The sequence below is a fragment of the Ranitomeya imitator genome, chromosome 4, assembly GCF_032444005.1.
Source record: "Ranitomeya imitator isolate aRanImi1 chromosome 4, aRanImi1.pri, whole genome shotgun sequence".
Classification (NCBI taxonomy): domain Eukaryota; kingdom Metazoa; phylum Chordata; class Amphibia; order Anura; family Dendrobatidae; genus Ranitomeya; species Ranitomeya imitator.
In genome coordinates, this window is record NC_091285.1 from 355,517,413 (window position 1) to 355,541,514 (window position 24,102).

Below are 24,102 nucleotides of genomic sequence, written 5' to 3' on the forward strand. Positions count from 1 at the left end.
CACAACGCCGGCGGTTAGCGAAACGTTGAGCCTTCTCCTGGGACAATGTCAAATTGTCTACCACATGAGTCCAAATCTGCTGCAACCTGTCCACCACCACATCCACACCAGGACAGTCCGAAGACTCAACCTGCCCTGAAGAGAAACGAGGATGGAAACCAGAATTACAGAAAAACGGAGAAACTAAAGTAGCCGAGCTGGCCCGATTATTAAGGGCGAACTCAGCCAAAGGCAAGAAAGACACCCAATCATCCTGATCAGCAGAAACAAAGCATCTCAGATATGTCTCCAAAGTCTGATTAGTTTGTTCGGTTTGGCCATTAGTCTGAGGATGGAAAGCCGAAGAAAAAGACAAATCAATGCCCATCTTAGCGCAAAAGGACCGCCAAAACCTCGAAACAAACTGGGAACCTCTGTCCGAGACGATGTTCTCTGGAACGCCATGCAAACGAACCACATGCTGGAAAAACAATGGCACCAAATCAGAGGAGGAAGGCAGTTTAGATAAGGGTACCAAATGGACCATCTTAGAGAAGCGATCACAAACCACCCAAATGACCGACATCTTTTGAGAAACAGGGAGATCAGAAATAAAATCCATGGAAATATGCGTCCAGGGCCTCTTCGGGATCGGCAAGGGCAAAAGCAACCCACTGGCACAAGAACAGCAGGGCTTAGCCCTAGCACAAATCCCACAGGACTGCACAAAAGAACGCACATCCTGTGACAAAGAAGGCCACCAAAAGGATCTAGCCACCAAATCTCTGGTACCAAAGATTCCAGGATGACCAGCCAATACTGAACAACGAATCTCCGAGATAACTCTACTAGTCCATCTATCAGGGACAAACAGTTTCTCCGTAGGACAACGGTCAGGTCTATCAGCCTGAAACTTTTGCAGCACATGCCGCAAATCAGGGGAAATGGCAGACAAAATTACCCCTTCTTTAAGAATACCCGCCGGCTCCGAAACACCCGGAGAGTCAGGCACAAAACTCCTTGACAGGGCGTCAGCCTTCACATTCTTAGATCCCGGAAGGTATGAAACCACAAAATCAAAACGGGAGAAAAAGAGCGACCATCGAGCCTGTCTAGGGTTCAACCGTTTGGCAGACTCGAGATAAGTCAAATTCTTGTGATCCGTCAAGACCACCACGCGATGTTTTGCTCCTTCAAGCCAATGTCGCCACTCCTCGAATGCCCACTTCATGGCCAACAACTCCCGATTGCCCACATCATAATTGCGCTCAGCAGGCGAGAATTTTCTATAAAAGAAGGCACAGGGTTTCATCACCGAGCCATCAGAACTTCTTTGCAACAAAACAGCCCCTGCTCCAATTTCAGAAGCATCAACCTCCACCTGAAAAGGAAGCGAAACAGCTGGCTGGCACAACACAGGGGCAGAAGCAAAACGACGCTTCAACTCCTGAAAAGCCTCTACAGCCGCAGAGGACCAATTGACCACATCAGCACCTTTCTTGGTCAAATCAGTCAACGGCTTAGCAACACTGGAAAAGTTAGTGATGAAGCGACGATAAAAATTAGCAAAGCCCAGGAACTTCTGTAAGCTCTTCACAGATGTCGGCTGAGTCCAATCGTAAATGGCCTGAACTTTAACAGGGTCCATCTCGATAGTAGAAGGGGAAAAAATGAAACCCAAAAATGAAACCTTCTGAACTCCAAAGAGACACTTTGACCCCTTCACAAACAAGGAATTCGCACGAAGGACCTGGAACACCATTCTGACCTGCTTCATATGAGATTCCCAATCATCCGAAAAGACCAAAATGTCATCCAAATATACAATCATGAATCTATCCAGGTACTCTCGGAAGATGTCATGCATAAAGGACTGAAACACAGATGGAGCATTAGAAAGCATAACCAGGTACTCAAAATGGCCCTCGGGCGTATTAAATGCCGTCTTCCATTCATCACCCTGTTTAATTCGCACAAGATTATACGCACCACGAAGATCTATCTTGGTGAACCAACTAGCCCCCTTAATCCGAGCAAATAAATCAGACAGCAGCGGCAAAGGATACTGAAATTTGACTGTGATCTTATTAAGAAGGCGGTAATCAATACAAGGTCTCAAAGAACCATCCTTCTTGGCCACAAAAAAGAACCCTGCTCCCAATGGTGACGACGACGGGCGAATATGACCCTTCTCCAAGGATTCCTTTACATAACTCCGCATAGCAGCGTGCTCTGGCACAGATAAATTAAACAGACGGCCCTTAGGAAACTTACTACCAGGAATCAAATCAATAGCACAGTCGCAATCCCTATGAGGAGGTAGGGCACCAGATTTGGGCTCTTCAAATACATCCCGGTAATCTGATAAAAACTCAGGGACTTCAGAAGGAGTGGAAGGTGAAATTGAGAGCAATGGAACATCACCATGTACCCCCTGACGACCCCAGCTGGACACAGACATAGATTTCCAATCGAACACTGGATTATGGACCTGTAGCCATGGCAACCCCAAAACGACCACATCATGCAGATTATGCAACACCAAAAAGCGAATATCCTCCTGATGTGCAGGAGCCATGCACATGGTCAATTGAGTCCAGTACTGAGGCTTATTCTTGGCCAAAGGCGTAGCATCAATTCCTCTCAATGGAATAGGATACTGCATGGGCTCCAAGAAAAAACCACAGCGCCTGGCAAACTCCAAGTCCATCAAATTCAGGGCAGCGCCTGAATCCACAAATGCCATTACAGAATAGGATGACAGAGAGCAAATCAGAGTAACGGACAAAAGAAATTTAGACTGTACCGTACCAATGGTGGCAGACCTAGCGAACCGCTTAGTGCGCTTAGGACAATCGGAGATAGCATGAGTGGATTCACCACAGTAAAAACACAGCCCATTCCGACGTCTGTGTTCTTGCCGTTCAGCTCTGGTCAAAGTCCTATCACACTGCATAGGCTCAGGCCTATGCTCAGAGAATACCGCCAGATTTTGCACAGCTTTGCGCTCACGCATGTGCCGATCGATCTGAATGGCCAAAGACATAGACTCATTCAGACCAGCAGGCGTGGGAAATCCCACCATGACATCCTTAAGGGCTTCAGAAAGACCCTTTCTGAAAATTGCCGCCAGGGCACATTCATTCCACTGAGTAAGCACAGACCACTTTCTAAACTTTTGACAGTACACCTCCGCTTCATCCTGACCCTGACACAAAGCCAGCAAGATTTTCTCTGCCTGATCCACTGAATTAGGTTCATCATAAAGCATTCCAAGCGCCAGAAAAAACGCATCAAAATCACGCAATGCAGGATCACCTGGCGCAAGGGAAAATGCCTAGTCTTGAGGGTCACCACGCAACAAAGAAATAATGATTTTTACCTGTTGAACGGGGTCACCAGAGGAGCGGGGTTTCAAAGCTAGAAACAGTTTACAATTATTTTTGAAATTCAAGAACCTAGATTTATCCCCAGAAAATAAGTCAGGAATAGGAATTCTAGGCTCCAACATAGGATTCTGAACCACAAAATCTTGAATGTTTTGTACCCTTTCAGTGAGATGATCCACACAAGAGGACAGACCTTGAATGTCCATGTCTACACCTGTGTCCTGAACCATCCAAAGGTCTAGGGGAAAAGAAAGACAAAACACAGTGCAAAGAAAAAAAAATGGTCTCAGAAGTTCTCTTATCCCTCTATTGAGATGCATTAATACTTTTGGCCAGCTGTACTGTTATGACCTGGTGGTTAGGAGCACCCGGAATGACCTGATAGTTAAACCTCATACAGGACGAGCTCTGGGATGTGGGAGCTCTGCTGACCGCAAGCCCTAATCCTATCACACACACTAAAAATAGCCGTGGAGCGCTCCTGACCAGACCTAGGCGCCTCGTCACAGCCTAAGAACTATCTAGCCCTAGAGATAGAAAATAAAGCCTACCTTGCCTCAGAGAAACTCCCCAAAGGTAAAGGAAGCCCCCCACATATATTGACTGTGAGTAAAGATGAAAGTCACAAACGCAGAGATGAAACAGGTTTCAGCAAAGGGAGGCCAGACTTACTAAATAGACAGAGGATAGGAAAGGTAACTTTGCGATCAGCACAAAAACCTACAAAAGACCACGCAGAGTGTGCAAAAAAGACCTCCGCACCAACTCACGGTGCGGAGGGACCACTCTGCATCCCAGAGCTTCCAGCTAGCAAGACAAAATCATGAAAACCAGCTGGACAAGAAAACAGTGAACAAATAATGACTATCAGGAACTTAGCTTCTGCAGGAGAAGGCAGGTCACCAGAGAGATCCAGGAGCGAACTGAACAAATGCAAAAACTTTGACAGCTGGCATGGAGTAACGATCTGAGAGGAGTTAAATAGAGCAGCCAACCAAAGGACAACCCACGTCACCTGTGTAAGGAACCTCAGAAGCAGCAGCTTCACTCATAGCCACCAGAGGGAGCCCATAGACAGAATTCGCCGAAGTACCACTCACGACCACAGGAGGGAGTTAGACAACAGAATTCACAACACGCCTGCCTCTTCTCCTCCGCCGTCTGGTCCTCCGCCGGGTCCCTCGTCGTCCGGTGGTCCCCCGCTGCCGCCTGCCTCTTCTGCTCCCTCTGCCGTCTGCTCCTCCGCCATCCGCAGGCGCAGCCACATGGTGGCACATCGCACGCTGCTCTGCTCCGGAATAAGGAAGTGGAGCAGGGCAGCTTGTGACGTCACGAACTTGCGGCCCATGATGCACCGTGGGCCCGGCCGCCTTAAAGCTACAGGGCTCATTTAGGCACAGTGGCAGCCGCGCAGCCTGAATAAAAATGTCAGGGGGGCCCGAGCAGAGCGTGGACCGGACCGGCTGCCAGCGTGCTCGCTCGGGCCCCCCTTTTTGCTCCTCATCACCGGGCCCCATACTGCAGTGATGCCTGTAATGCCCTGATGGCGGCCCTGGCTAGGGCCATTAAACCATTTTCAGGGCTATGTGGGGGCCATTATACTGTTTGTAGCTATTATATGGGGGCCATTATACTGTTTTACAGGGCTATGAGGAGGACAAATATACTGTTTTTAGGGCTATATGGGGGACCTTTATACTGTTTGCAAGGCTATGTACAAAAGGCTGTGTGGGGATAACAGTTGTGGTATTATATTGTATTGTGGTCACTATACTTTGACTGGGGGAATACAGTTGGGCCATCATATAGTGAATGTGGAGGGTACTTTGAAGGAATTATTTGTGGGGATGGTATACTGTGTTTGGGGGGGCACTTTTCTTGGCATCATACTTTATGGAGCAATGAAAGGGGAATCTAGCGGCTTCAATAGGAGGAAAATTACTTTGTCACAAAATGTAGAGATAAGCTCTTCTGTGACCTTGACGAATGTTATATTTTATTTTTTCCTGTGAGGGGCAATTAGAACTTCTACTATGGGATTGCATGATTTCTAAGTATGCCCCCGTTTAGAAGGGAAGACATTTAATGAACTGACTTGCTGTAATGGTGGCTTCCTATTACAGTACAACTCTCAAATTCAGTGAGCTTCTTAGAATGACCCATTCTCTCACAAATGTTTGTAAAAATAAAGACTGCATGGCTAGGTGCTTGATTTTATACAACTATGAGGCTGCCGTCACACTATCAGTATTTGGTCAGTATTTTACATCAATATTTGTAAGCCAAAACCAGGAGTGGAACAATTAGAGGGAAAGTATAACAGAAACATATGCACCACTTCTGCATTTATCACCACTCCTGGTTTTGGCTTACAAATACTGATGTAAAATACTGACCAAATACTACTGGTGTGATGGCAGCCTGACAATGAGACTAAATGAAAAACATTAATTTAGTGATTAAGAGATCTCATTACTTCTGTCTATATAGTGTTGGCAATAACTTCTTATTATAGAAATACCAGTTTAAGATTAGTGAAAAGATTGAAAATTTGCAAGATTTTTTAGATTACAACTAGTCATTTGGAAAATTAAAATAAAATATCACGGAAAATTATAGAATATGTTTAACATAAAAATATTTTCTGATGACACATTCTCCTTTTAAATCTTGAAAGGGACATTTTACCAGTTAAAGCATGTTATACTAGCCACATAACGGAATAAGCTGAAAAAAAAAACTTTTTATTTTTGGATTCCTCCATTGTGGAGATATTAGCCTGTAAAGTTTATATTCTAATGTTCCTCTCAACAAAGGGGGTGTTAGCAAAGATTAGTGTCCTCGAAAATTTATCCTTGACTAATGATGAGCCAACGTGCTCAGATAATGTCTTATCCTAGCACACTCGGGTGTTATCCGAGGATCTGGCTGTGCTCGTATATTATATTTACCTTTCTGCAGATGTTAGACAGCCTGAACAGATGTGGGGATTCTCTAACAAGCAGGCAATCCCAGCATGTGTTGAAGCTGTCCAAGACCCCTTTCACACGTCCGTGTCTCCAGTACATGTAGTGACAGTCTTCACACGTACCAGAGACACGTACACCCATTCAAATGAATGGGTCTGTGCACGTCAGTGTATTTCCACGGACCGTGTGTCCGTGGGCAAAACACGCTGACATGTCTGTTTTTTGCCATTAGCACAGACGGCAAAACGTTCCGCATATGTGCACACAGAGAATACACATTGATGTCCTCCATGTGACACTGACGGCCACCGGAGAAGAAGCATTGCAGTAAGCGCTGTTCCCCAGCAGCTGGTGCTGAAGCCAGCTGTCATCATTCTCCCCCGCTCTGCCAGCGAGCAGAGGAGAATGATGAGCATTATATTAAAGTTCGAACGACAGCAGGTTGGGGCTTTTGTGACTGTTACCCTCATCATCCGACACATGCTGCCGCCAATACCAGTGACAGTAGCTGCGGATGATGGGGGTATTCTACAGCCGCCGGCTGCTATCGGGAAATAAATGAATGAAAAACCTGATATGAGTTTCCCCCTATTTTATTGAACCAACCAGACAAAACTCACAGCTGGGGGCTGCAACCCCCAGCTGTCAGCTTCTGCAAGGTTGGTTATCAAGAACAGAGGGGTCCCACGCTGTTTTTTAATTTATTTAAATAATTTAAAAAACAGCGTGGGGTCCCCCCATTTTTGACAACCAGCCTTAAGGTACTGTCACACTAGACGATATCGCTAGCGATCCGTGACGTTGCAGCGTCCTCGCTAGCGATATCGTCCAGTGTGACAGGCAGCAGCGATCAGGCCCCTGCTGGGAGATCGCTGGTTGGGGAAGAAAGTCCAGAACTTTATTTCGTCGCTGGACTCCCCGTAGACATCGCTGAATCGGCGTGTGTGACACCGATTCAGCGATGTCTTTGCTGGTAACCAGGGTAAACATCGGGTAACTAAGCGCAGGGCCGCGCTTAGTAACCCGATGTTTACCCTGGTTACCATCCTAAAAGTAAAAAAACAAACAGTACATACTTACCTACAGCCGTCTGTCCTCCAGCGCTGTGCTCTGCTCTCCTCCTGCACTGGCTGTGAGCGTCGGTCAGCCGGAAAGCAGAGCGGTGACGTCACCGCTCTGCTTTCTGGCTGCCCGGCGCTCACAGCCAGACCAGAGAAGCAGAGCGCCGAGGACAGACAGCGGTAGGTAAGTATGTAGCGTTTGTTTTTTTACTTTTTAGGATGGTAACCAGGGTAAACATCGGGTTACTAAGCGCGGCCCTGCGCTTAGTTACCCGATGTTTACCCTGGTTACCGGGGACCTCAGGATCGTTGGTCGCTGGAGAGCTGTCTGTGTGACAGCTCTCCAGCGACCAAACAGCGACGCTGCAGCGATCCGGATCGTTGTCGGTATCGCTGCAGCGTCGCTATGTGTGACGGTACCTTTACTAAAGCTCACAGCTGGGAGGCTGCTATTCTAAGGCTGGTAAGGGGCCATTGATAAAGGCCCCCAGCCTAAAACAGCATCCCGCAGCTGCCCAGAAAAGACGCATGTATTAGATGCGCCTTTCTGGTGCTTTGCCCTGCTCTTCCCAATTGCTCTGTAGCGGTGGCTAGTGGGGTAATATTTGTGGGGTTGTAAAGGAGAGGCATCTATAAGACACTAGTGATGAGCGAGTAAACTCATTGCTCCTTTTTTTCCCCGAGCATGCTCAGGTGTCCTCCGAGTATTTTGGCGTGCTCGAAGATTTAGTTTTTGCCGATGCAGCTGCATGATTTGTGGCTTGCTAGATTGCCTGAATACATGTGGGGATTGACTGTTTGTTATTCAGCATCATTCACCAGCTGTGACATCATCACGGCCAGGATGAACTGAGGTGACCTCTGGACCATGGGAAAAAGCCGCTGGTGAATGATGCTGCACTCTGAGCATCTCATTCACCAGTGGTTTTTAGCCAGGATGGTCGCATCTTGGCACCGTCCTGGTTGAAAACTATTTAGCCCCAGACATTGATTACAGCGTGGGACACAACGACAAACAGGTATGGTATATTGTTGGTTTATTATTTTACTTTTATTACAGGAGATTGAGGGTGTCGGGGAATTAGGTGTTGCAGTAAGTATGATTTAATTTAGAACATTAATGTAAAGTTGAGTGGAAGGAAAAAGTGTGGTAGAAAATAGTGTACAAGCAACAGCAATAACCGCAACTTTGAAAGGATTGTTAATAAAAAGCGATTTAAAAATTTGGGGGAGATTCACAAGGAGTGGACTGCTGATGGAGTCATTGCTTCAAGAACTATCACACACAGACATATCCAGGACATGGCTTGCAAGTATCACATTACTGGTGTCAAGCCAATCATGCCCAATAGACAATGCCAGAAACATCTTACCTGGGCCAAGGAGAAAAAGAACTGGACTGTTGCTCAGTGGTCCAAGGTGTTGTTTTCAGATGAAAGTAAATTTTGCATTTCATTTGGGAATCGGAGTCTGGAGGAAGAGCGGAGAAGTGCACAATCCAAGCTGCTCAAGGTCTAGTGTGAAGTTTCCACAATCTGTGATGGTTTGGGAAGCCATGCCATCTGCTGGTGTAGGTCCACTGTGTTTTATCAAGACCAATGTCAGCGCAGCTGTTTACCAGGAAATTTTAGAGCACTTCATGCTTCCCTCTGCTGACAAGCTTTTTGAAGATGGAAATTTCATTCTCCAGCAGGACTTGGTACCTGTCCACACTGCCAAAAGTACCAATACCTGGTTTAAAAACAACAGTATGACTGTGCTTGTTTGGCCAGCAAACTCACCTGACCTTAACCCCATAGAGAATCTATGTGGTATTGTCAAGAGGAAGATGAGAGACAACAGACCCAACAATACAGACGAGCTGAAGACTGCTATCAAAGCAACCTGGGCTTCCATAACACCTGAGCAGTGCCACAGCTGATTGCCTCCATGCCATGCAGCATTGATGCAGTAATTGATGCAAAAGGACCCCTGCCTAACCAAATATTGAGTGCATTTACTGAACATACATTTCAGTAGGCCAACATTTCGGATTTCAAAATCATTTTTCAAGCTGGTGTTATATAGTATTCTAATTTACCGAGATAATGAGTTTTGGGTTTTCATTGGCTGTAAGCCATAATCATCAACATTAACAGAAACATTCTTGAAATAGAACACTCTATTTGTAATGACTCTATATAATATAGGAGTTTCACTTTTTGTATTGAATGTCACCATTTTAATAGGCCACTTGTTTGTTTAAATCACTAGGAGAGACCTGTAATTTGCAATTAATTTGCAATTTGTATTGTAGGTACACTTCAACTGTGAGAGACATAATCTTAAAAAAAGAAGATGAACAAGAAATGTGCATTACGTAAGACCCCGCTAGCAGTGGACTTGCAGAAAAATCTCTGCTCAGACTGCATCCACAAAACAATCAGTGAGGAAACCCCAGACTTTGTAGCATGCCTTAGATCTGTCATAATTAGGGCTGAGGTGGAAGGCTCCCTAAAAACCCTGTTAAAAAAGGGAAGAAAAGACCTAGGGAAGTATCCATTGACTCTGGCTCTTTTCCGTTATCAGTAGAGCACACCACAGTCAGTCTTATAATAATAATAATAATAATAATAATAATTTTATTTATATAGCGCCAACATATTCCGCAGCGCTTTACAAATTATAGAGGGGACTTGTACAGACAATAGACATTACAGCATAACAGAAATACAGTTCAAAACAGATACCAGGAGGAGTGAGGGCCCTGCTCGCAAGCTTACAAACTATGGGGAAAAGGGGAGACACGAGAGGTGGATGGTAACAATTGCTTTAGTTATTCGGACCAGCTATAGTGTAAGGCTCGGGTGTTCATGTAAAGCTGCATGAACCAGTTACCTGCCTAAGTATGTAGCAGTACAGACACAGAGGGCTAATACTGCATAAAGTGTATGAGAACATGATGCGAGGAACCTTTTTTTTTTTTTTTTTATTATAAATAGGCCACACAGGGATCGTTAGGTTACATGTGGGGCAGACCATGCTTTTCAGTGGAGGATACAGATAGGCTGGGTAAGGTTGTTAGGTCAACAATGTGCTAAAAATAGGAGACAACTGCTAAGTTCCTGGAAGACGTGATGTTCTGAGGGATGGAGCAGAAAAAGAAGAGCACCTTTCCAGTTAACAGTAAAATCCAGGCGCTCATTAACAAGGAGTGAAGAAAACCGCTGCATTGCCCTCATCTAAAAAAAAGGAGATATCCTTTTCAGGAGAAGGACTCAAAATTATGGGATAAGGTCCTTAGAATTGATGGAGCCATATTAAAATCGTCAAAGAAGTCAACCTTACCCTTTGAGGATTCTGGAATGCTTAGAGATCCGTTAGAAAAAAAAGTGGATGGATAACTGAAGCACACGTGGGAAGCGGCAGCAGGGGGTCTGAAGTCGGTGATCGCCAAAACTGTACCGCCCGTTCTCTTATGATCTGGCTGCAACAACTGGAGGAGCAACTCAAGAACAAAACCCAAAGAGATAACATTTTGGCTGACCTGCCTTTTTACATAGAGCTGCAGCATTCGTAGCTTACACATCTACAGACTTAGTGAGGCTGGCGGCTATATCTGCTGGAATATCAAATGCAGTGAGACAGGCATTGTGGCTCAAAGTCTGTCCGGGGTCAAAAAATATCCAGTGCTCAATAGCATGTGAATGTCAATTTTTGTTTTGAAAAAATTTGCACGACATCTTAGAAAAGGCTGGTGACAAGAAGAAGGGCCTTTCCGGGTTCACCAGTAATTCAAGGAAGATTTCCTTTCAGAGGAAAAAATTAATAGGGGACGTCTTCTGTGGGAGAGGAGAAAGTGGGAGGTTAAAAATAGAAAAGAGGACGGATACATGTCTGGAGGTCCCTCTTGAGCTTCCAAAAAAATCCTTACAATAACGCTAGGCTAGTAGTAGGGGGAAGGCTTTCCCTCTTCATCCAGGCCAGGGAGAAAATCTCCTCAAGCATCTGGGATCTGTATGTAGTAAGGGAAGGTCTGAAAATAGAGTTTGAGTTTTACCATCTGCTGTGTCAAACCTTTGTAATGACACCCACCAGAAAGTCAGTAGAAGAACAGCTAGCCCTAGAGACCGAGATCTTGGGCCTGGTGGAGAATCAGGTTCTGTGCAAGATCCCGTAAGAACAAAAGGGAAGGAGATTTTATTCCCCCATCTCTTTGATAAAAAAAAAAAAACATATGGCATATTCAGGACCATGATCAATCTAAAGAATCTCAATCAGTGGATAAAAATCGCACCTTCAAGTTGGAATCCATGATTATGGCCATAAAACTGCTTCATCACAATTGTTTCATGGTGGTCCTCGATTTAAATAATGCTTATTACCACATGCCGATTCATCCAAACAATCAGAGATACCTAACAGTAGTACTGTACGTCCTGGGAGAGGTCAAGCATTACAAACTCAGGGTTCTTCAATTTGGACTGTCGGTAGCTCCGAGGGTCTTCACCAAGATAATAGCTGAAATGGCAGCCTTTCTTCACATCCGGAATTTAGTTATCGTCCCTAACTTAGATGACATCCTCATAGTAGGGAGATCAGAAGACCACTGCGCAACATAGTTGAAAGAAGTGAGCGTTGTCTTAGAAAATCTGGGCTGGATGATGAACACTCTCAAATCAAGACTAAAACCAGTACAAGTACGAACTTTCCTGGGCCTTGTTCTAAATTCAGAGCTTCAGTCTTGTCTCTTACCCAAGAACAAAGTAAGCAAAGTAGTAAACCTCGCCTCAGCAGCAATAGACCTTCCAAAAATGACTGTAAGGAAGGCAATGTTCCTGTTAAGAACCCTGACATCTTGCATACCAGCGGTCAGATGGGCCCAGCTCCAAACAAGACATTTAGAAGGAAAGGTGGAACTTTCTTTGGAAGTCAGAAACTCCATCTCATGGTGGGCAGACAGGGCAAACCTAACATCAGAGATCCAATGGGTGAGGCCGGTAAATGACATACTCACAACCGAAGCAATTAACTCAGAATAAGTGGGTATCAAGATTTATAAAATCCTGTGATAGGTCCAGGCCAGTCCGAATCCCAAGGATTCCCTCATGGGAGCTACACCTAGTAAAAGAAGTATTGACCAAAGTTCCATTAAAACTTTTACAGAAATTGTCTTCTAAGTATCTTACTTTTAAGACTACCATAGCAATGACATCGGCCAGCAGGGTGAGTAATATACAGGCCGTTCTATAAGCCCTCCCTATACACACATACACGATAGAGTTATACTGATACCTGATCTAGTTTAACTTCTTAAAGTAGCCCTAAAGTTTCATAGAACTCAAGAAATTATCCTGCTCTCTTTTTGTAACAACGCCAAGAATCCAGGAGAGGAGAAATTTCATAACTGAAATGTTAAAATAACACTATCACAGTATGCCTATGACCAGTCAGTGTAGGAAAGCCCAGTTACTGTTTGTAGCTTTTCAGGGTAGCAGAAAGGGAAAAGGAAAATTGGAACCAGCTCACCTCATCCTGAGGTATGTAGTGCAGTATTCACAGAATGACGTTCTGACCAAAACGTGAAGTATAGAAACAAGTAGAAAAAATTCCAGCTTCTGGCAACAATCCATAGAAATATTAAAATCCTTTATTAAAGACAATTTAAAATTCCAAAAATTCCATGGCACATGGCACTTAGCGAGGCACAGGAAACAACATGCTCCGGTTCCTGAGAGCATTAAGGCACACTCGACTAGAGCTGTGGCAACCTCCTGGGCAGAGAAAGAAAAAGGATAGATTGATCAGATTTGTACGGCTGCTACTTGGTCCTCACCATCTACTTACTTTAGGCACAATCAACTGAATATGTCCTCCTCTGCTGACAACCTTTTGTAGAAGAGTGATGCAAGGGGTCGTAACTCCCTAAGGTGTTTCAATTCTGCAGAAATCTTTCCGGTGTTCTGTCATGGGTGAAGGGAAAACACCAAGGTTACTTACCAGTAGCTGATTTTTTCAAAACTCATGACAGCACCCATATATCCCCCTCCCCTCTTTTCTCACCATATGGGTGTGCACTATAGATTGGGTGATTATTTTGATGCGGCGTCGGTCATGTATATAATCTGTTTCGAGGTCCTCTCATCTTTTGGGTTATAAATGATGTAGGGGAGAGATGCCGCCCTTTTATTTCAGTAGGTTTCCTGTCCTTGGTGGGTGGATCCATCTCTCAGATGTGTTGTCATGGGTTCTGGAAAAAATGACTACTGATAAGTAACCTTGGTGTTTCCACATCATATTGGGTATTGGAGTACTCAGGACAAATTGCACAACATATCATGGTCCATTTTCTCCTGTTACCCTTTTAAAAATGAAAAATTTGGGGCTAAAACAACATTTTTGTGGGAAAAATGTGATCTTTAATTGTCACTGCTTAATGTTATAAAATTCTGTGAAGCAATTAAGGCTTCAAGGGGCTTAGCACACCTCATGATAAATTCCTTCACAGATCTAGTTTCCAAAATAGGCTCATTTGTGGGGGGTTTCCACGGCTCAGGCACATCAGGAGCTCTCCAAATGTGACATGGCGTCCGCTCACGATTCCAGACAATTTTAAGATAAAAAAGTCAAATGGTGCTCTTTACCTTCCGAGACCTGCCGTGTTCCCAAACAGTAGTTTTCCCCCATATATGGGGTATCAGCGCACTCAGAAGAAATTGGTCCATTTTCTACTGTTACCCTTGTGGAAATAAAAAAATTGAGGCTAAAAACATTTTTGTGGGAAAAATGTGATTCTTATATTTTCATGGCTCAACATTATAAAATTCTGTGAAGTACCTGAGGGTTCAAGGTGCTCATCTGACATTTAGATAAATTCCTTGAGGGGTCTAGTTTCCAAGATGGGGTCACTTGTAGGGATTTCTTCTGTTTAGGAAAATCAGGGGCTCCCAAACGCTACATGGCATTCGTTCTCGGTTACAGTCAATTTTGTGTTCAAAGAGGCAAATAATACTCCTTCCCCTCCTAGCCCTGCCGTGTGCCCAACAGAAGCTTTCCCCTCAACATAGCAACATATTCAGGAGAAATTTCACAACAAATGTTGAGGTCCATTTTTACCTGTTACCCTTGTGAAAATAAAAAAAAATTGGGACTAAAGTAGCATTTTTGTGAAAAAGTAAAATGTTTATTTTTTAAATTCCACATTCCTTTAATTCCAGTGAAGTACCTGAAGGGTTAATAAACTTTTTGAAAGTGGTTTTGCACAGGTTGGTTGGGGGAAGGGGTACAGTTTTTAGAATGGTGTCACTTTTGAGTATTTTCTGTCAAATAGGCCCCTCAGAGTCATGTGTTGGAAAAATGAGAAATTGCTGCTAAACTTTTAACCCTTCTAACTTCCTAACAGAAAATATACAGTACAGACCAAAAGTTTGGACACACCTCATTTAAAGATTTTTCTTTATTTTCATGACTATGAAAATTGTAAATTCACACTGAAGGCATCAAACCTATGAATTAACACATGTGGAATTATATACTTAACAAAAAAGTGTGAAACAACTGAAAGTATGTCTTATCTACTAGGTTCTTCAAAGTACCCACCATTTGCTTTGATGACTGCTTTGCACACTCTTGGCATTCTCTTGATGAGCTTCAAGAGGTAGTCACCGGAATGGTCTTCCAACAATCTTGAAGGAGTTCCCAGAGATGCTTAGCACTTGTTGGCCCTTTTGCCTTCACTCTGCGGTCAAGCTCACCCAAAACCATCTCAATTGGGTTCAGGTCTGGCGTAGCACCCCATCACTCTCCTTCTTGGTCAAATAGCCCTTACATAGCCTGGAGGTGTGTTTGGGGTAATTGTCCTGTTGAAAAATAAATGATGGTCCAACTAAACGCAAATCGGATGCAAGATGCTGTGGTAGCCATGCTGGTTAAGTATGTCTTAAATTTTGAATAAATCTCCAACAGTGTTACCAGCAAAGCACCCCCACACCATCACACCTTTCACCTATTCTGCGTCACACAAAGACACGATGGTTGGAACCAAAGATCTGAAATTTGGACTCATCAGACCAAAGCACAGATTTCCACTGGTCTAATGTCCATTCCTTGTGTTCTTTAGCCAAAAAAAAGTCTTCTGCTTGTTGCCTGTCCTTAGCAGTGGTTTCCTAACAGCTATTTTGCCATGAAGGCTTGCTGCACAAAGTCTCCTCTTAACAGTTATTGTAGAGATGTGTCTGCTGCTAGAACTCTGTGTGGCATTGACCTGGTCTCTAATCTGAGCTGCTGCTAACCTACGATTTCTGAGGCTGGTGACTCGGATAAACTTATCCTCAGAAGCCGAGGTGACTCTTGGTCTTCCTTTCCTGGGGCGTTCCTCATGTGAGCCAGCTCCTTTGTAGCGATTGATGGTTTGTGCAACTGCACTTGGGGACACTTTCAAAGTTTCCCAATTTTTCAGACTGACTGACCTTCATTTCTTAAAGTAATGATGGCCACTTATTTTTCTTTACTTAGAATATTTATTATGGCAAGAAAAAAGCAGCTAACAGTCTATTCAGTAGGACTATCAGCTGTGTATCCACCAGACTTCTGCACAACACAACTGATGGTCCCAGCCCCATTTATAAGGCAAGAAATCCCATAAAATCCCACTTACTAAACCTGACAGGACACACCTGTGAAGTGAAAACCATTCCCGGTGACTACCTCTTGAAGCTCATCAAGAGAATTCCAAGAGTATGCAAAGCAGTCATCAAAACAAAAGGTGGCTACTTTGAAGAACCTAGAATATAAGACATAATTTCAGTTGTTTCACATTTTTTTGTTAAGTATATATTTCCACATGTGTTAATTCATAGTTTTAATGCCTTCAGTGTGAATTTACAATTCATCTGAAGGGGTTAAATCATTTTACACCCAGGAGCTCTGCTAATGCAGCTGTGCTTGTGGCTGTAAAATCCAGGGGAATTAATGGAATGCAGGGGAATGACCGCTAGTTACCTCGAGTCGCGGTGATGCGCCCTCTGCTGGATGAACTCATATGAACTCGAGCGTGGGAAAATATTCTGAAAAGGCTCGAGTTCATATGAGTTCATCCAGCAGAGGGCGCATCACCGTGACTCGAATTTCTATATATATACCCCTATACTATGTGTAGACATTTATTTTAGCTATTCTTTTCTAACCTGTCAGTGTGATTTTACTGTACACCACACTGAATTGCCGGCTTTTCTAAAGAACACAGCTGCGTATTTCTCGCAAGTCACACTGTTGGTCCGTGTGTAATCCGTAATTTTCTCGCTCCCATAGACTTTCATTGGCGATTTTTTTTTGTGCAATACGGTGACAAACACAGCATCCTGTGATTTTCTACAGCCGTAGAAGACCGTATAATACGGATACGTAAAATACGGCAGATAGGAGCTGGGCCATAGAGAATCATTGTACCGTGAGCAATCCATATTTTCTGCACCTCTCGCACGTCTGTAAAACTCGCAAGTGTGACGCTGGCCTTAGGGCATAATTAGTTTGAAAATTTTAGAAAATTTCCATTCTTTTCTGTCAAATTTTTGATATTTTCTTAAGTAAATGCAAATCATATTGACCAAAACGTACCACTAACATGAAGTACAATACAAAAAAATGATGTCATAATCACTGGGATATGTTAATGCGTTCTACAGTCTGAATTGGAAAATGAGACTGGGTCATTACGGTAATCCTCAGAAAGGAAAAAGGAATGCAGTCATGGACATTTACTGAACTACACAGTTTACCTGTTGACAGCATTTTCTCCAAAGTAAATTGTAATCCACTATCAATCTACTAAAATAACAAACATTTGAAAGACACATTGTAAAGATTTTTTTTAACTTGACATCACATTTTCAAATAAACCATGACCCACATTTCCACCAAGGTCATTTATGAGCTAGTAACATCAAGATAATGGATTAAACATTTCTACATCAGCAAAGCAAAAGAATCGATCAACTTGACAGACTACATGGTAGAACAATGGATTATTCTGAATCCTGGCTCAAAAAGAGTTTTTTACTTAAATTCTTTTGACTTGTCCCTGAACAATTATATTTTCTAAGATATTGATTGCCGATAAGCAGATAATTAACTGTTAGGCTACGTTCACATTAGCGTTTCCCGACGCAGCGTCGGGAAACGCTGCGGCGACGCATGCGTCATGCGCCCCTATATTTAACATGGGGGACGCATGGACATGTGTTGTGCTGCGTTGTGCGACGCATGCGTTTTTTTTTGCCGCAAGCGTCGTGTGCAGAAAACGCAACAAGTTGCATTTTTCTTGCGTCAAAATTTCGGCAAAAAAGACGCATGCGTCGCAAAACGCAGCGTTTTTGCGTGCGTTTTTATTTGCGTTGTGCGTTGCGTCGCCGACGCAGCGGCGCACAACGCAAATGTGAACGTAGCCTAATGCAGACAAGTAATCACAGAAAAGTAAAGTAGCCGACTTGCTCATCTCTGGTCAATGGGTTAGGTGGCCGCACATTGAAAGTGCTGCTATTTGCACATTTTTGTTTAGGATTATATATTTAGTGACGCTTGTTGTAACTATGGTTGTTCTTAAAAGGGGTTATCTGGTACTAAGACTACATTCCCACGATGAGTGTTTGGTGAGCTTTTGATGCTGCAGAATTTCTGCCCCTATTATTTAAATTAGGTTACTTGTGCTTTTTAATTAAGTTTTTCTGTGCTTTTTTTAACATGCATTTTAAGCGCGGTTTTGACTTTTTGGTATGTCATTTGGCTTTGACAAACCTTTACTGTTATAGTTAGGTATGGATTACATGCATTTTTGATGCACTTTTGCCACGTTGTTCTTTTGTTAACTGCAGATTTTCCACATCTAATGCCAGTCTATGGTAAAAATCCACACAGAAAACTCAGCGTACCTGCAAAGAGAAATTGAAATACTGCAGATTTGAAACACGAACAGCAGGTCAGTATATGCTGCATTAAAAAGAAGCACAATGTGAATAAGATTTCTTTAAATCCCATCAACTTTTCTGGAACTGTAAGATGCTGCGTCTTTGAAACAGCCAAAACACCCAGCATCAAAAGTGCGCCAAGCTTATTTTGGGAATCGGCAAGCTGTTTATTTTATGCTCTACTCTGTTGCTGCATAACTGCGTGAAACCCTCCATCAATCAGCATGACATCGGCAATAAAAACCCTTGACAAAGCAGCCCGGAAATTGAAGAGCTGCTCTGTTGACTTGAAGCAGCAGAATTAACGGCAGGAGAGGGCTGTGATAGTTTTGAGCTGACATCGAGAAGAACAGGCAGGTAGTTAGCAACTACCTGCCTGTCAGTTCTTACCTTCATGAAAAGCATTAAGCTACTTACTGGTAGCGGCGTTTCTCGGAGGCCCATGACAGCACGACAGAGAGAGGGGATCCGCCCATTAGGAACAGGAAACCTACAGATACAAAAGGGCGGTACCTCTCCCTTGTCTCAGTTTGTATTTCAGAGTCTTGAGAGGACTACCGCGGTTAGTGGCACAAAAAATATACACTATATACAAAATTATATACAGATTATATACAGATTCCCAACTATATATTTGGAACTGGTATCATGTGTGAGATATATATATCTATAGGAAGTGCAACCCCCACGTGAATAGGGAGGGAACTAAGGGTGCTCTTATGGGCCTCCGAGAAACGCCGCTACCAGTAAGTAGCTTAATGCTTTACTCGGACTCCCATGACAGCACGACAGAGAGAATTACAGAGATGTAAGGTACCTTAGGGAGGGACTATGGCCTGTAGCACCCTTAACCCGAATGTGAGATCAGAGGAAGCTCCCAAATCCAACCTATAGTGCTTAAAGAAGGTGGACGGGGATGACCATGTGGCCGCCTTTCATATCTGGTCGATTGATACTCCAGATTTTTCCGCCCAGGATGTAGACATGGCCCTGGTGGAATGCGCCCTCAGATTCTGCGGAGCTGGACCCCCACCTGCAGTATAAGCCAGAGAGATAGCCTCCCTAATCCACTTTGCTAGTGTGTATTTAGATACCCTGAGTCCTTTTCTAGGATTTTGGAAGGATAAAAATAATGCATCATCTTTCCTCCATGTGTCGGTAACAGAGATGTATTCTAGCAGGCATCTCCTAACGTCTAATGTATGGAGTATCTCTTCCTTAGGGTTAGCAGGATTAGGGAGGAAGGATGGTAAAATTATCTCTTGTGACCTGTGAAACCGTGATGACACTTTAGGCAAATAGGCTGGGTCCGGTCTGAGGATTACTCTGTCTGGTAGAAACTCTGTATAAGGGGATACCCTGGAGAGAGCTTGTATGTCTCCTACTCTACGGGCAGATGTAATAGCTACCAGAAACGCTGTTTTAAGAGAAAGGGCCTTAATTGAAGCTGATCGTAAAGGTTCAAATGGTTCTTTAGTCAGGGCTGATAGAACTAAGTTGAGATCCCAAGGCATAGACCTATCTTTCTGAATGGGTCTAGATCTACTGGATGCCTTAATGAACCTTGAAATCCAATAATTATTGGCGATGTTACAGGAGAATAAAGCCCCTAGGGCCGAGACCTGTACCTTTAAAGTACTAGTAGATAGACCTAGTTCTAAGCCTTTTTGCAGGAATTCTAATATCTGATTTACAGGAATTCCTTCTTCTAAATTGAACTCAGAAGAGGCCAGAAACTTTCGCCAGGTCCTAGCGTAGATCGTTGTAGTTATTTGTTTCCTACTTTTCATAAGGGTTTCAATCAAACTCGGGGAGAACCCTTTGTCTTTCTGTAACGCCCTTTCAAACTCCATGCCGTTAAATGCAGGTTCTTTATCTGCGGATGACTGATCGGCCCCTGGTAGAGTAAATCCGGAATCTCCGGAAGCACCCAGGGATCCTCCACTGACATGATCCTGAGCCAAGTGAACCAGGCCCTTCTGGGCCAGAATGGGGCGATCAATATAATCCTGGCTCGATCTTCTCTTATTTTCCTGACTACTAAGGGTAATAGGCCTAGTGGAGGGAATGCGTAAGCCAGCTGAAAATCCCAATTGATCAGAAGGGCGTCTACTGCCAGAGGATTCTCCCTGGGATTTAGGGAACAGAATTTTTTTGTCTTCCGGTTGTCCCTGGTAGCAAATAGATCTACCTCTGGATGTCCCCATTTGCGGACAATCTGATCGAATACGCCATTGTTTAGGGACCATTCCCCTTGCCTCAAGGTGTTGCGGCTTAGAAAGTCCGCCTTGGCGTTTTCCTTTCCTCTTATGTGCAGAGCAGATAGGGATAAAAAGTGACTCTCTGCTGTCTGGAACAGACGATCTGCCACTCTCATCAGTGACTCGGAATGAGTTCCACCCTGATGATTTATGTATGCGACCGCCACCTGGTTGTCCGATAGGATCTTGACATGATGACCCTGCAGATATGAGAGGAATTTATTTACTGAAAACTCTACTGCCTTTAACTCTTTCTGGTTGGAGGAGGTTGATGTTAGGGAAGGGGGCCACAGCCCCTGAACCGTCATGTCATCTACGTGTGCTCCCCACCCTGCTGGGCTAGCATCAGTTGTTACCACACGTGTTACGTGAGACACCCAGGGAACCCTTGCTGATAAATTCTCACTGTCCAGCCACCACCTAAGGGAAGTGAGCGCTTTTGGACCTAAAGTAACCTGACTCTGCAGGGACCCCTGTAACCTCTTATCATTAACCAGGACCTCGGATTGTAATGGTCTGGTGTGAAATTGGGCCCAACGGACAGCGAGAATGCAAGAAGTTAAGGAACCCAATAGAGACATAGCCCGTCTAAGGGTCATGGATGGTTTGACAATTGCCTTAGATACTTGTTGCTGGATGTGCACTGTTTTGTCGGGTGGCAGACAACACTGTTGTAACTCTGAGTTTAATGACAAACCTAAGAATCTCTGTATCTTTTGAGGCTGTAAGCGAGATTTCTCATAATTTATGATCCACCCCAGACGCTCCAGTCTGGATGTGGCCGACTCTAGCTGGGACAAGCAATGATCTGCTGAGCTCCCTACTATAAGGAAGTCATCCAAGTAAGGAATGATCAGGATGTCGGACTCTCGCAAGTGTGCCATGACCTCAGCCACTAGTTTCGTGAATACCCTAGGAGCCGCTGATAAGCCAAAGGGAAGAGCCCTAAACTGGAAATGGCGAATGTTACCCTCCATTAACACTGCTACTCTCAAGAATTTCTGGAAATCCTCATGTATTGGAACATGATAGTATGCATCTTTAAGATCTACGACTACCATAAAGCAGTGATCAAACAAAATCTTTATTGCGGAATTAATTGTTTCCATTTTGAAGGACTCATTAACCAGGAATTTATTAAGACACTTTAGATTAATGATCGTTCTAAACGATCCATCTGGTTTTTTGATCAGAAAAAGAGGAGAATAAAATCCCCTTCCTTTTTCTGAAACTGGAACCTCCACCAATACATTCTTGGTGCATAAGTTTATGACTTCAGAGTCTAGGGCTGCTTGCTCCAGGGGGGAGGAACGATAAGGGGTTAATTTGAATTTATCCCGAGGCCAATGATTAAAGTCCAACTTTAGACCTTTAGTAACAATGTCAATGACCCATCTACTGTTTGAAATGTCAAGCCATGCTGCGGAGAATCCTGACAGTCTGCCCCCCACAGGGACTGCTAGTCATTGATCTGGTTTTTTCTGATCCTTTGAGGAACGACGAAACATATATCCCGTACCTCTACCGCGTCTATCTTCCCATCTGAAACTCTCTCTAGTGGGAGAGGACCCTCTTTTCTTTCCACGACCAAATCTTCTTCGACTGAAGGGTCTGCGGTAGGATGCTGAATACAGGCTGGGAAATTTCTTTTTATCATCGCCTGCCTTTTCCAGCAACTCGTCCAGTGTTGGACCAAAGAGATACTGTCCTTCACATGGAATGGTGCAGAGCTTAGTTCTGGACTGGATGTCACCTGACCAGCATTTTAACCATAAGGCCCTGCGAGCTGCGTTAGACAGACCTGCCGCTCTGGCCGCCATCCTGACAGAGTCCACAGAAGCATCCGATAGGAAGGCTGCAGCGTTCTGAATTGTCGGAAGCGCTTTGAGAATAGAATCTCTGGATGCCCCATCCTTCAGCTGAGACTCTAACTGGTCTAGCCAGACCATTAATGACCTGGCTGTGCATGTCGTGGCCATTGCTGGTCTGAGGGATCCAGCCGCCATCTCCCAGGTACTTTTTAGAAAGATATCTGCTTTTCTGTCTAGGGGATCTTTGAGGGTCCCCATATCCTCAAAGGGTAATGAAGCTTTCTTTGACGCCTTTGCTACAGCCGTGTCCAACCTTGGAGCTTTATCCCATGTCTCCACCACTGGATCATCAAAGGGATATCTGCGCTTTAAAGCTGGCGGTAAGGCCCCCTTTTTTTCAGGCTTTTTCCATTCTCGGAGTATCAACTCTTTGATCTTCTCATTTACTGGGAAAGATCTATGTTTCTTACGATCTAACCCACTAAACATTAACTCCTGTTTAGAAGGCTGTGATTTGGGTTCCTCTATACCCATCGTGCCTCTAACTGACTTGACCACCTTATCAACCTTATCTAGGGATAGACAAAATCGTCCAGATTCCTCGTCTGATGAAGAGGAGAAAGGACTAGAGAGATAAGTATCTTCTTCTCTTTCCTCTTCTGACGAATTAGCGTCCAGAGGGTTCCCATGTTTCGGGCCTTCCGCTTGGGATAGGGATCGTAACGACTCCCTTACTTCCAGCCGTATCATTTCTTTTAAATTTGCCGTACTCACGGACTCTTCTGCTACCTGGGGGAGGACAATATAGGTGATAACCACTATCTGACCTAAGGTCACATCCACCCAACCACTCCTGTAGACCTCACCGTCTGTTGTATACAGGGGGGCACATAACTTTTTAGTACAGGAGTCGGGTAAGGGTACTCCACAGAGGGCACACTCCTTATGTTTGGATTTCTCCGTACTTTTCTTCCCCTAGAAAGATAAAGTATAAGGGCCCCGCGTCACAGAGTGAACTTTCACGTAGATCACTTACCCGTGCGCCCAATCAAGTACCGAAATCCGAGGGGGTTCTTTTCTAGTCGAAGCTCTGGATCCTTGTTCGGATGAGCTCTTTCGACTGGGTTGGTCACCTCTATCCTTCTTGGGCTTCTGACGCATCTCGTCTGACAGCTGCTGCTGCTGCTGCTGCTGCTGCTCACCACCACTCTCCATGACGGAATACAACCAAAAGCAAGGTACTGACCATGTGACCTGCTTATATCCCCCTTGGATCCGGTCAGCAGATAGGTCAGCGCTAACCCTATTGGCCCTGGACACCGCAAGGAGGGCAGAGGGCTATCTGGGTGAACCGGCATTCAGATGCAATGGGCGCCGCCATCTTGGAACGCCCGCGCATGCGCAGACGCCCGGCGACCCGGAAGCGACAACCAAACTCCGCCCCCAGACGTCACCGCACCCGGAAACGCTCCAGCACACGCTGAGAGCGGTGCAGGACACTGGGGACTGACCGGCAGCGCTCCGGAGCTCGACCACGCATCCGAGCCCGCTACCCGCAGCCATGCCGCACCGCTGCGCCACCAATGGGAATACTTACCTGCTCTGACTCTCCTGGATGCAGGAAATCCTCCGGACTCCGCTCCCTGCTGCGAACGCCACCGCGTGCAATCCATCCAGGACCACCGTGGCGTC